At 41.0% G+C, this 9,543-nt stretch overlaps 1 protein-coding gene across 1 annotated transcript in view; it reads right to left on the bottom strand.

Moving 5' to 3' along the window:
• Positions 1–9,543, bottom strand: part of LOC308330666 (RNA-binding protein 5-like) — a 239,561-nt gene that overhangs the window by 135,241 nt on the left and 94,777 nt on the right. The window lies entirely within an intron of this gene.

The following is a 9,543-nucleotide window of genomic DNA, read 5'->3' as shown; positions in this document are numbered from 1 at the left end:
TTTCCGACACCAGTGCCTTAGTTTTTGTGTTGTTAATTTACAGGTCCAAGTGTGCATACGCATGTGCGCCTGTGCGTGTGTATAGGTGCATATGTGCATTTGTGTGTGCACGCTTCAATGACCACTGTTGGACCCCATGGGGATCAAGGACCTCTGGGAGCCACCCATAATTCACAACGGTCACAGCGAACTCTGTTGCATCACAACTGGTGGCCAACAGTCGTAACCAACACCGCCGCCGACCCACAGGAGAATACCATCGCACAGTGATATCAGACCAACCACTATCAGCCAACCCTCAAACCAAACCCTTCGACCTAGAAGAACTCGAATATATTATACTATAATAATAGTATATAATATACTATAGTATGCCGTACGATATGGGCTATAGCCCATGGTCCAAAATGATGAGAAACGAGGATAACTTTTTTTTTCAAAATTTCAAAAAACATGGGCTATAACCCATCGTTTTTGTCATTTCGTCATTTTTTTCAAATCCTCAAAAATGTATACGTTTAAATGTATACGTCTAAATGTAGACTTCTAAATGTAGACGTCTAAATGTATACAGACGTCTAAATGTAGACGTCTAAATGTGTACGTCTTCTCTTATGGGGGTCCCTGGCATATCTTTTCAAATGGGGGTCCACGGGCTAAGTAGTGTCAATTTGGGGGTCCTTGACATGAAAAAGTTTGGGAACCACTGCTTTAAACACTTTAGCACTTTATGAACATGAACAAAATAGATGGGTCCCCCCTGGAACTCCCTCAGGTACCCCTGGGGGTCCCCGGACCCCACTTTGGGAACCACTGCCATAGAGAATGCATTGGGCGTTTAAGTTAAATAACTCACTACAAAACATTTCAAAGTAAAAGGTTCCAGCCCTCAGTAAGCTGAATTATAAAAAGTGTGAATGGAGTTTCTAGGTGAAAGTGCTTTTTTGACGTGCCAATGTCTGCCATTGAGCCCCATTGTAAAATTCTCAAATTTTAAAGCACTATATTTCAAAAACTGAAACATTTAAAAGATTCCTTTTCAGGCAAACATGTCCACCGTAAGTTGAACCTAAGTAGGCTAGAATGGGGTTGCTAGGTGTAAGTATATAGGACTAGTAGCATGCCAAATCAAAAAATAAAGTTTCTGCATTTCTGGTCAACCCCCATTCTTTCTTAGATAGATAACTTTATTGTCATTCAGCAGATACATAAAATGCATAGGAGAACGAAATGTCGTTTCACTGGCTTTTAGTATGCTAGTTAAAAGTAAAATACTATTAAAATCCACCTTTAAAAACAAATAAATTAAAAGCACCATTAGTTCATAGAGAGACAGATATTGCACAATAGGAGTCCTTATAGCAGCATATTATGGGAGGAAACGGTTAGGGGATATTGCACTTGTTCAAAAGTCTAATGGCTTGGGGGGGAAAAGCTCTTTCGAATAGCAATAAAAGGATGAAATAAAATAATATAGAAGATCATTCTGAAACGTTGTGAATGTCCTTGAACACCTTGATAGTAGAATGCCCTTCCCTCCGCCCCTAGTACCACCTATATGTCTGTTATTTGTATGCAGCTGTGAGACTGTCTCCAAGACAAATTTCTCCCAAGGGAGACAAATAAAGATAACCTTGAACCTATATACCTTTTGAACGAGTTTTATTCAATTTGTTGTGCAGTATATTTTGTATTGTATTGTCTGTATCATGTATATTACTGATAATGAACAATGGAAACAATCCCCTGTTTGTTTTACTGTCAATAAGCATGTTAATAAAGTATTGAATCAATCAATCAATCAAAAACAGTGCAGAAAGTGTGTATCCTTTTGTATTTTTTGTATTCCTTTTGCCATTAACAGATTGCTTTTCTAAATTATTTTGTCCTTTAATCTGGGCAGTTGCAGAGAAACAGAACATCAGACACATGGACACTGACTGACCACTGACTGGGCAAGAACAGTTTTGTTATGTTGACTGTAACACTGGTTCAACGTCCGTGGCTCACCAGGGGTCCAAATGGAACCTCACAGGTCTCTGAGAGTTAGATTAAAACAGAGGATTTAAATTTACAACGTAGATTGGGGTCCAAGATATTGGGGCATTGCCTAATGCCTTTTAATTGAAAAACAAAAACAAAAAAAACGTTTGAACCCAATAAAAGGAAATGTCACCCGCTGATTTACACTAGCTGTATAAACCTACCGGTATGTGGTGTGACAATAAAACGGATTCTGATCCATATTCAATCTACACTGCAACATCCTCAGGGTTGATTTAACAAGTGTACAAATGTGTCAGTTTGGTTCCATTTGTACATTTGTGACAGACTGGTATCAGGCCTTCACTTGAAAACCTATAAGCACATTTGCGACCCAACCTATAACCTCAGTAAAACTATAACTAAACCTAACCCTAATTTGCCCGGGGGGGGGAGGGGGTGGTTATAAACACAACCAGTGTTAGATTTGGAATGTGGACAACTGGACATAGTATGCCTTATTGACATCACAATGATTTCTTCCTTCTTATTCTGACCAATTGCCATGTCCTCGCAGTCGACCAGTGGCCCCTGGGCCACAGCTTGAGAACCAGTGGTGATAAATTGTGGGGGACATTAATTGACATGTTCCAATCTGAGCATGTGTGTCTTCCTCCCACCAGTCCCTTACTATTGGAAGAGGGACTACAATTCTATTTCAGGAGATGATTGGTCCCTTTGTGTTAGCTGAGGGCTATTATGCAACCAGCGAGGACCGCTAGTCATTTTAATTGCCACTGCACATAAGAAAAGACACATGCACGTCACGCACACACACACACACACACACACACACACACACACACACACACACACACACACACACACACACACCACTTGTTGCAAACTATATAGCTGTTATTTGTCTAGAATGGGGCAGTGTGTGTGTGTGTGTGTGTGTGTGTGTGTGTGTGTGTGTGCGCGCGTGCGTGCGTGTGCGTGTGTGTGCGTGACTGTGAAACTTGTGACTGTGTTTCTATCGAAAGGAAAGAATGAATGAAGAGATGAATGAAGAAAAAAGCATTTGAAATAAAATCCTCATCCATTCACATTATTTCCCCTGTCCTCATTTCCAGGTTGTCTCTTAATTGGCTGTCATTTAACTGCCCGTGTTCCTTTTAATAGGGTTGTGTACCTCTTAATTGGTTGGCTTTCTCCACATTCCCTGACTAATTAAACAGGAAGGTTGCTGATGTGATGTTATTTTGTGGAGACAGAGAAGAGAGACACCAGGCATGCCATGTTTAGAATAGGCCTACATGGACAGCTTATTGCTATATAGAATGAACTTTAATTAGCCCACAAATTATTTAAACTATTTACACTACTCCCTGTAAGAGAAGTAATATAATTATAGGACTTGAAGTTGTTAAAACCACATCAGTGGCGGGTTCAACAGCCCATAATGATTAAACAAGCACAGAACGTAATGAGCTCAATACAGCCCCCTTATAAACAGATAAAGATTGGCACTTGATTAAATAATTATACATCCCTACACCTAGATCTTGTCAAAGGGAACAGCTTGTGTCCAATATTAATATTCGCAAACACTGCACGCACCCTGTCTGCCTGATATATCATGTCTCCTACTTCTTGCCAGCTACTGAAATCCAGAAGCTGCAACAGGCTGACAGGGACGGGAAATCAACTGTGACCCTTTTTCTTAATGTTTATGTGTGAAAAGGTCTATTTAGATGTAATACTGCATAAATACATACTGTATATATATATATCTGATGGTGACTCATCATCTCTGGGGCACATGCGTGCACTTCCACTTCCTTCCTTCCAATCCAAATTTGGTGAAATAACTTTTATTTGTAGGCAGCAGTGTTGTCAAGTCTGCTTATTATAAGCTGTAACTTTGGGCTTGTTTTCCTGTAAAGTCACTTAAAATATATTGAAAGTTGCAGGTTGCATTGTTTTTTTGTTTTGTTTTTGTTTGTTTTTATTTGGGGGGGGGGGGGGGGGGGGTTGTTTCTAAAATATAGGTCTAGTTACTAATCTAGGCTTGTTGAAACAATTTAATCCATATATTGGCATGTTGAAAATAGCAGTTCTACAGGGATTTGAATTTGGTTTTGATGGATGGAGTCAGTGGCCAAATTGCCTGCATATTTATTTCCCTAGCTAAATCTGGCAACACAGATGATGGGTAGGATGATGATGATGACTACTTAACTTGAGTAGCAAATAGTTTTACTAATTTTACTCATACATCTCACTTTTTAAATGTTCAATTATTTCAATAACATTTTTATGTAACAAAACATAACCGCTTAAACCATAATATATTTGATGCATATTCCTATATTCTCTATTCAGGCAATTAAAAAATAGCATGTTGTGAATGTGAGTTTATATCACTACTATATGAATCCATCCATCCATACATCCAGTAGTAGGCCTACAACATACGATGAATTATGAAAGAGTAAGGATTCATATTTGTATTTGGCTTCATCATCATCACGTCCTAATCCTATCCATTCAATACACTGGCCACCATGTCGTGCAGATACGACGTACAGATGAGACAGAGAATCAGGAGGTTTTAGGCGTCTCAGATGAGAGCGGAGCCACACAGCGCACCACCACCAGCAGAGTGGCTGCAGTGCATATTGCTTCTGCTGTTGATCAGAAGAACTTCTGAAAGGCATGAATGGCGGTGGAGTTGTCTTGCGCTTGCAGCAGCTTATTAACTTCATATATTCACAAGGAAACGGGAATAATTGGTTATCAATAGCTCGTATCGATCGGGACCAGCTGAACACCGAATTCATCTTTGGTTATATATAGGCGTCGATCAGGCGAGCCTATATAACAACAACGCACGAGGGATTTGGCCGTTGTGAAACACACTTCAGAACCGAGGACGGACAGGTGCTTCATTCCGGGTGCCTCAGCCCTGCGTGACATTTATGTTTAAAGTTAACTACATTTGGACACATGTCCTCACATGAAACCTCGACGCGCCTGGCCTGGATTCACACGCCGTGGGAGAGAGAAGCGCGCACAGCTGAGCTGCACCTGCATGCATGGAAACCCGCACACATACCGTATGACGCAAGGCACTTTACAATAAGGTAAGACGTTCAACCGAGTTGGCCGTTTAAGTTGGATCATCGTCCAACTGTTTTATTTTTATTGCATTTTCCAGACGGATAGATCCAGCAAACTGGTGCGCGCTGCGCGCCTTGTTGTGCCGTGGGCTAAACACGGACGGACCTTGCCTCTTGCTTTCCATGACAGGACCCAGTTTTAAATGTCTCTTTTGGAACAGCACAGTTTGTTCATATGCTAGCTTTGTGTTTTTAGGACATTCAAATATCATGGCATGAACTCCCCCCGGGGCAGAAAAGGCATCACGCAATCACGTTTTAACTGTGCCATGTATAGCTGAGACCGATGATGTGGAGACTATATGAATGAAACCACTACCATTATTTAATTCCAAAGTGTAAATATGCCTTTTCTTTTTGTATACTATATACAATGTATATACTATAGCCTATATCAATTTAAGTAGGCTACCGTATATGCATTAGAACAAATAACAATTAACATTCAGAGATTCCATGATTATAACTATTTTTTGACCAATCCAGTTTCAGCTGTCCTTTCTGTAAAGCAAACACTTTAGTCTATGACTTAATTTTAAAAAGGTTATATTTCTACATTAAATAACTTATGGGTTAGGCTATGTATTTCAGCTTTTCAAAATATTGAGTATTGGCCTATACTCGCCTACCAGGACTATAGCCCTGGTCCAATGCTTACAGCGAGTGTCTCTCCCTGAGACACTCGCTGTAAGCATTGGACCAGGGCTACCAGGACTATAGGCTATACCTTTACTTTGAATAGAAAAGTGTTAAAGCTTCTTATTGACTTGTTCTTGAAATAATTACAAAACGGTATGGTCATTTTAGAGCATATACCATTGTTTTCAGTTTGGATGATGTGAGAAATAGACATCACAAACATGTGGTTTGCTTGCCAGACATTGCCCAGTAGCTTTTAGCAAAAATAATTTTCCTGATAGCCTATAATTAAATGCTGCTGGCACTTTCTGTAAAGGCTGGCAGATTTTCCACCAGACTGGAGCTCAAAAACAAACTCCAGTCTGTCAGTGTGTGTGGTCTCTCTGCTCTCCAAACTGACAGAATCCATCATCAGCATTGGCTGCTGGACAATAGTACAATTGGTCCTAATTCCTTTACTTAACAACTTCAGGTGCAGTGATACATTGTGTAACCAACAGAGATTAAATCATGATGGACATCATTTTTTTAATGCAGAGCCACATTTGATAAAGATTTTCTTTTGAAAAGTGCTGCTGTGTGGTACACCTGTATAATATGAGCGGACGTAGAATCCGCACATCGACAGGCTGGGTGCTGCATGGGCTAAAGAAACTTCAGAAGATAATTGATGGAGCCCACACACCACAGGTACAAGATAGACGTTCCATCTTCTATCTTGTACCTGTGGTGTGTGGGCTACATCCATTAACACCTGTATAATATGAAAAGGGTATCTTTGAAAGACAAAGAATTGGCCCCGCACACTGTTAGACATTTGCCAAAAAATATGTTGCTCTTTATTAGGAGACAATTGTCTGTCCTGATGATTCAAGGTCTAATCTAAGTGACCGAAACGTCGACCTAATAAAGAGCAACATTTCTTTGGCAAGTGTCTGACAGTGTGCAGGACCACTTCTTTGTCTTTCAAGGATACCCTTTTCATTATATGCTCTATTGCCCTATACGCACCTGCGTAAGGATTCATCCTTTTGCTATAAAACACCTGTATAATACACATGCTCTCACAGAGTGACCGAATCCATCAGCATTGGCTGATGGACAATTGGCCCTAATTCCTTTAGCTAACAGCTCTACGTGCAGAAGTAAATTGTGTAGCCTATATACCCAATGGAGATTAGATGCTACAAATCTTGCATGCATACCCAGATGCCCTCAGTGGTTCTCAATCTTTTGCATTTCGAGGACCCCCGGCTTTAGCCCACATGCAGACCCCCATTTCATACAATTCATTGTTTTTGAGAGACCCCAAAATCTACACTGTAAAGTCCTCAGTGTTAAGGACAACTTCACCCATTTTCAACCTATCTTCATATAATTGGCCCCCTCACCAATTCTATAATATTTTAATATTTGTCTACTCTGTATGTGTCTCAAAAGAGGGCTGTGGACAGTTGAGAAACCTGCCTACCAGTGACATCATCGCTGGGGAATCCAAGCTAATAGAAACTTCAGGCTTTCTATTCCTGGAAAGTTAGCGTGCACTGATACTGTCACTGGTAGGTCGGGTTCCTGAAGTGTCCACAGCCCTCCTCTGAGACACAGACCGACTAGAAAAGAATGGTACCATTTTATGATGAGCATTAGTAAGGGCCAATTATATGAAGAAATAAGTTGAATATGGGTGAAGTCGTGAACACCAGGCGGCCATTTGTACCCCTGGTGGTCCAGACCTGACACTGCTGATGATATATGGTCTTTTGTCACATGCGTTGTAATACTAAATGGCAATTAGTGAGTTGACGTCTGCATTCAAGCTCATAATGCCCAGGAGACCTTTTTAATTACAAGGCCCGCCCCCCAATTAACAACAGGCCATGATGGTGATGGATCCTCTTTTGATACAGTAGAATTTCTGGGACCCCCCCCCCCCCCCCCCAGTCTAAGAACATTTTTATTGTGACGTGATGATATGGTCTGATAGGTTTGTCATTTGGTTTAGCTTTACTGTCTAATGTGTTGTTGTCGGGCAATCGGGTATCTCCTTATTTCATTTTTTAAATTATTATATATGTTTTTTGTTTATAAATGAATGCCCTACTAACCTACCGGTACTTCATCATACAAGTGTCACTCAAAAGTAGTGACAATAGCAGATCTACCAGGGGGGTCCCCAAATTACGTTGAGGGGTCCCCAGATGATTAGCTTCATGTGCAACAATATTGTTTTCTCACTCAACAGTAAACACACCACACAGTATAAGATGAGATGAGAGTAGGAGAGAGAGATTGAGAGAGAGAGAGAGAGGTGTGTGTGAGAGAGAGAGAGAGAGAGAGAGAGAGAGAGAGAGAGAGAGAGAGAGAGAGAGAGAGAGAGAGAGAGAGAGGAGAGAGGGGGGGGGTGAGAGGGGGTGAGGGGGATAGAGAGACAATGAGAGGAGAGATTTATAGGTTTGAATGCAATGATGGAGTTTAAAAGTATAGGTCATACCATTTCATCGTCATGCACAAATGTGTATGTGAGTGGAATGCAGTGAAAATAGCCGATCTACAAGCTACAGAGCTTAAGTTGTAGATCGGCCATTATTATTATTTTATTTTTCACATAGTAATAAAAACAAAGAACGGTTCTGGACATACATGGTTTCCACCCGACAGCTACAATATGCCTCTGTTTTGGAAGGGAGGAGTTCTTGTTTTGATCTCTGTCAGTTGCCTTCCCAAGGGGGGGGGGGAGATATCTGCAAAAGCAGAAGGCAATGCTGGCCTATAGATCTATGTGTGAAAAGGACATGTATTGTGAGCTGGTTACTTCTTCATTTCTACGCCTCCCCAAGGGGAGGATCAGGCACGATCAGAGCAGACCCCCCGAACCTAACCTATAGCCCAACTAAACTGCTGTTGTACTAGTGTTGTACCGTTGAATATACAATCCCATACTAAAGTATGGGATTGGACATTAAATGCTGTTGGGAAGAAACCTTGTACCGGTATGTCTATATTTCAACTTCCATAATTTAATGCCCTACTTTGTCATACTACAGTACAGTTTCATGCACACAAAGTAGCAAAAATCTACAAAAAGATCTACAAACTCAAAACGTGACGTGTCACATTTTTGTCTTGTAGATCGCCTATTTCTGGCCAAGTTTGAATTAGAATCCTATAGAGCGTTGCAGTCCCTCCCCCTTTCAGAACGACGAGTGGCCCAGGAAATGAATCGCAATGCATTTCCTGGGCCACTCGTCGTTCTGAAAGGGTGCGGGACTGCGACGCTCTATAACGTAACAGTTTGTGAAATCAGAGGTAACACAGTGTCGCAAACATTACGCTCATGCCTCATTCATACAACGATGCGGTCAGATTGACCTCGCTTCGAAAAATAATTGTGTCGCTATAATCATCGTCTATTGTTGGTGTCCCGCTGATGCTTAATTGTTCATTGTGTTATTATATTATTTGGCTGTATCTGTCCATGTGTTTCAGAACTGCTGTACTGATAACTGAATGTCCCCCTGGGGATCAATAAATGTAAATAAATCAATCTATCTAGTATAGTGGGTTGGGAGGCCATGTGGTAATCAGAAGGTCATCCGTCTCCCGGTCTGCCCAGCATGTGTTGTCAACGTGTTTCTGAGCAAGACAATTAACAAGTGGTTAATTGTCAGCCCCAGCCCTCAAGTGGCTCTGAGCAGCTATCAGCTGGATGAAGCTGAAGCTGAATTTCCCACAGGAT

The sequence above is a fragment of the Protomyctophum bolini genome (assembly GCF_963924005.1).
Source record: "Protomyctophum bolini genome assembly, chromosome: 2".
Lineage (NCBI taxonomy): Eukaryota > Metazoa > Chordata > Actinopteri > Myctophiformes > Myctophidae > Protomyctophum > Protomyctophum bolini.
The sequence above is the reverse complement of the archived record's forward strand: the minus strand, read 5'-3'. Positions and strand labels throughout refer to the sequence as shown.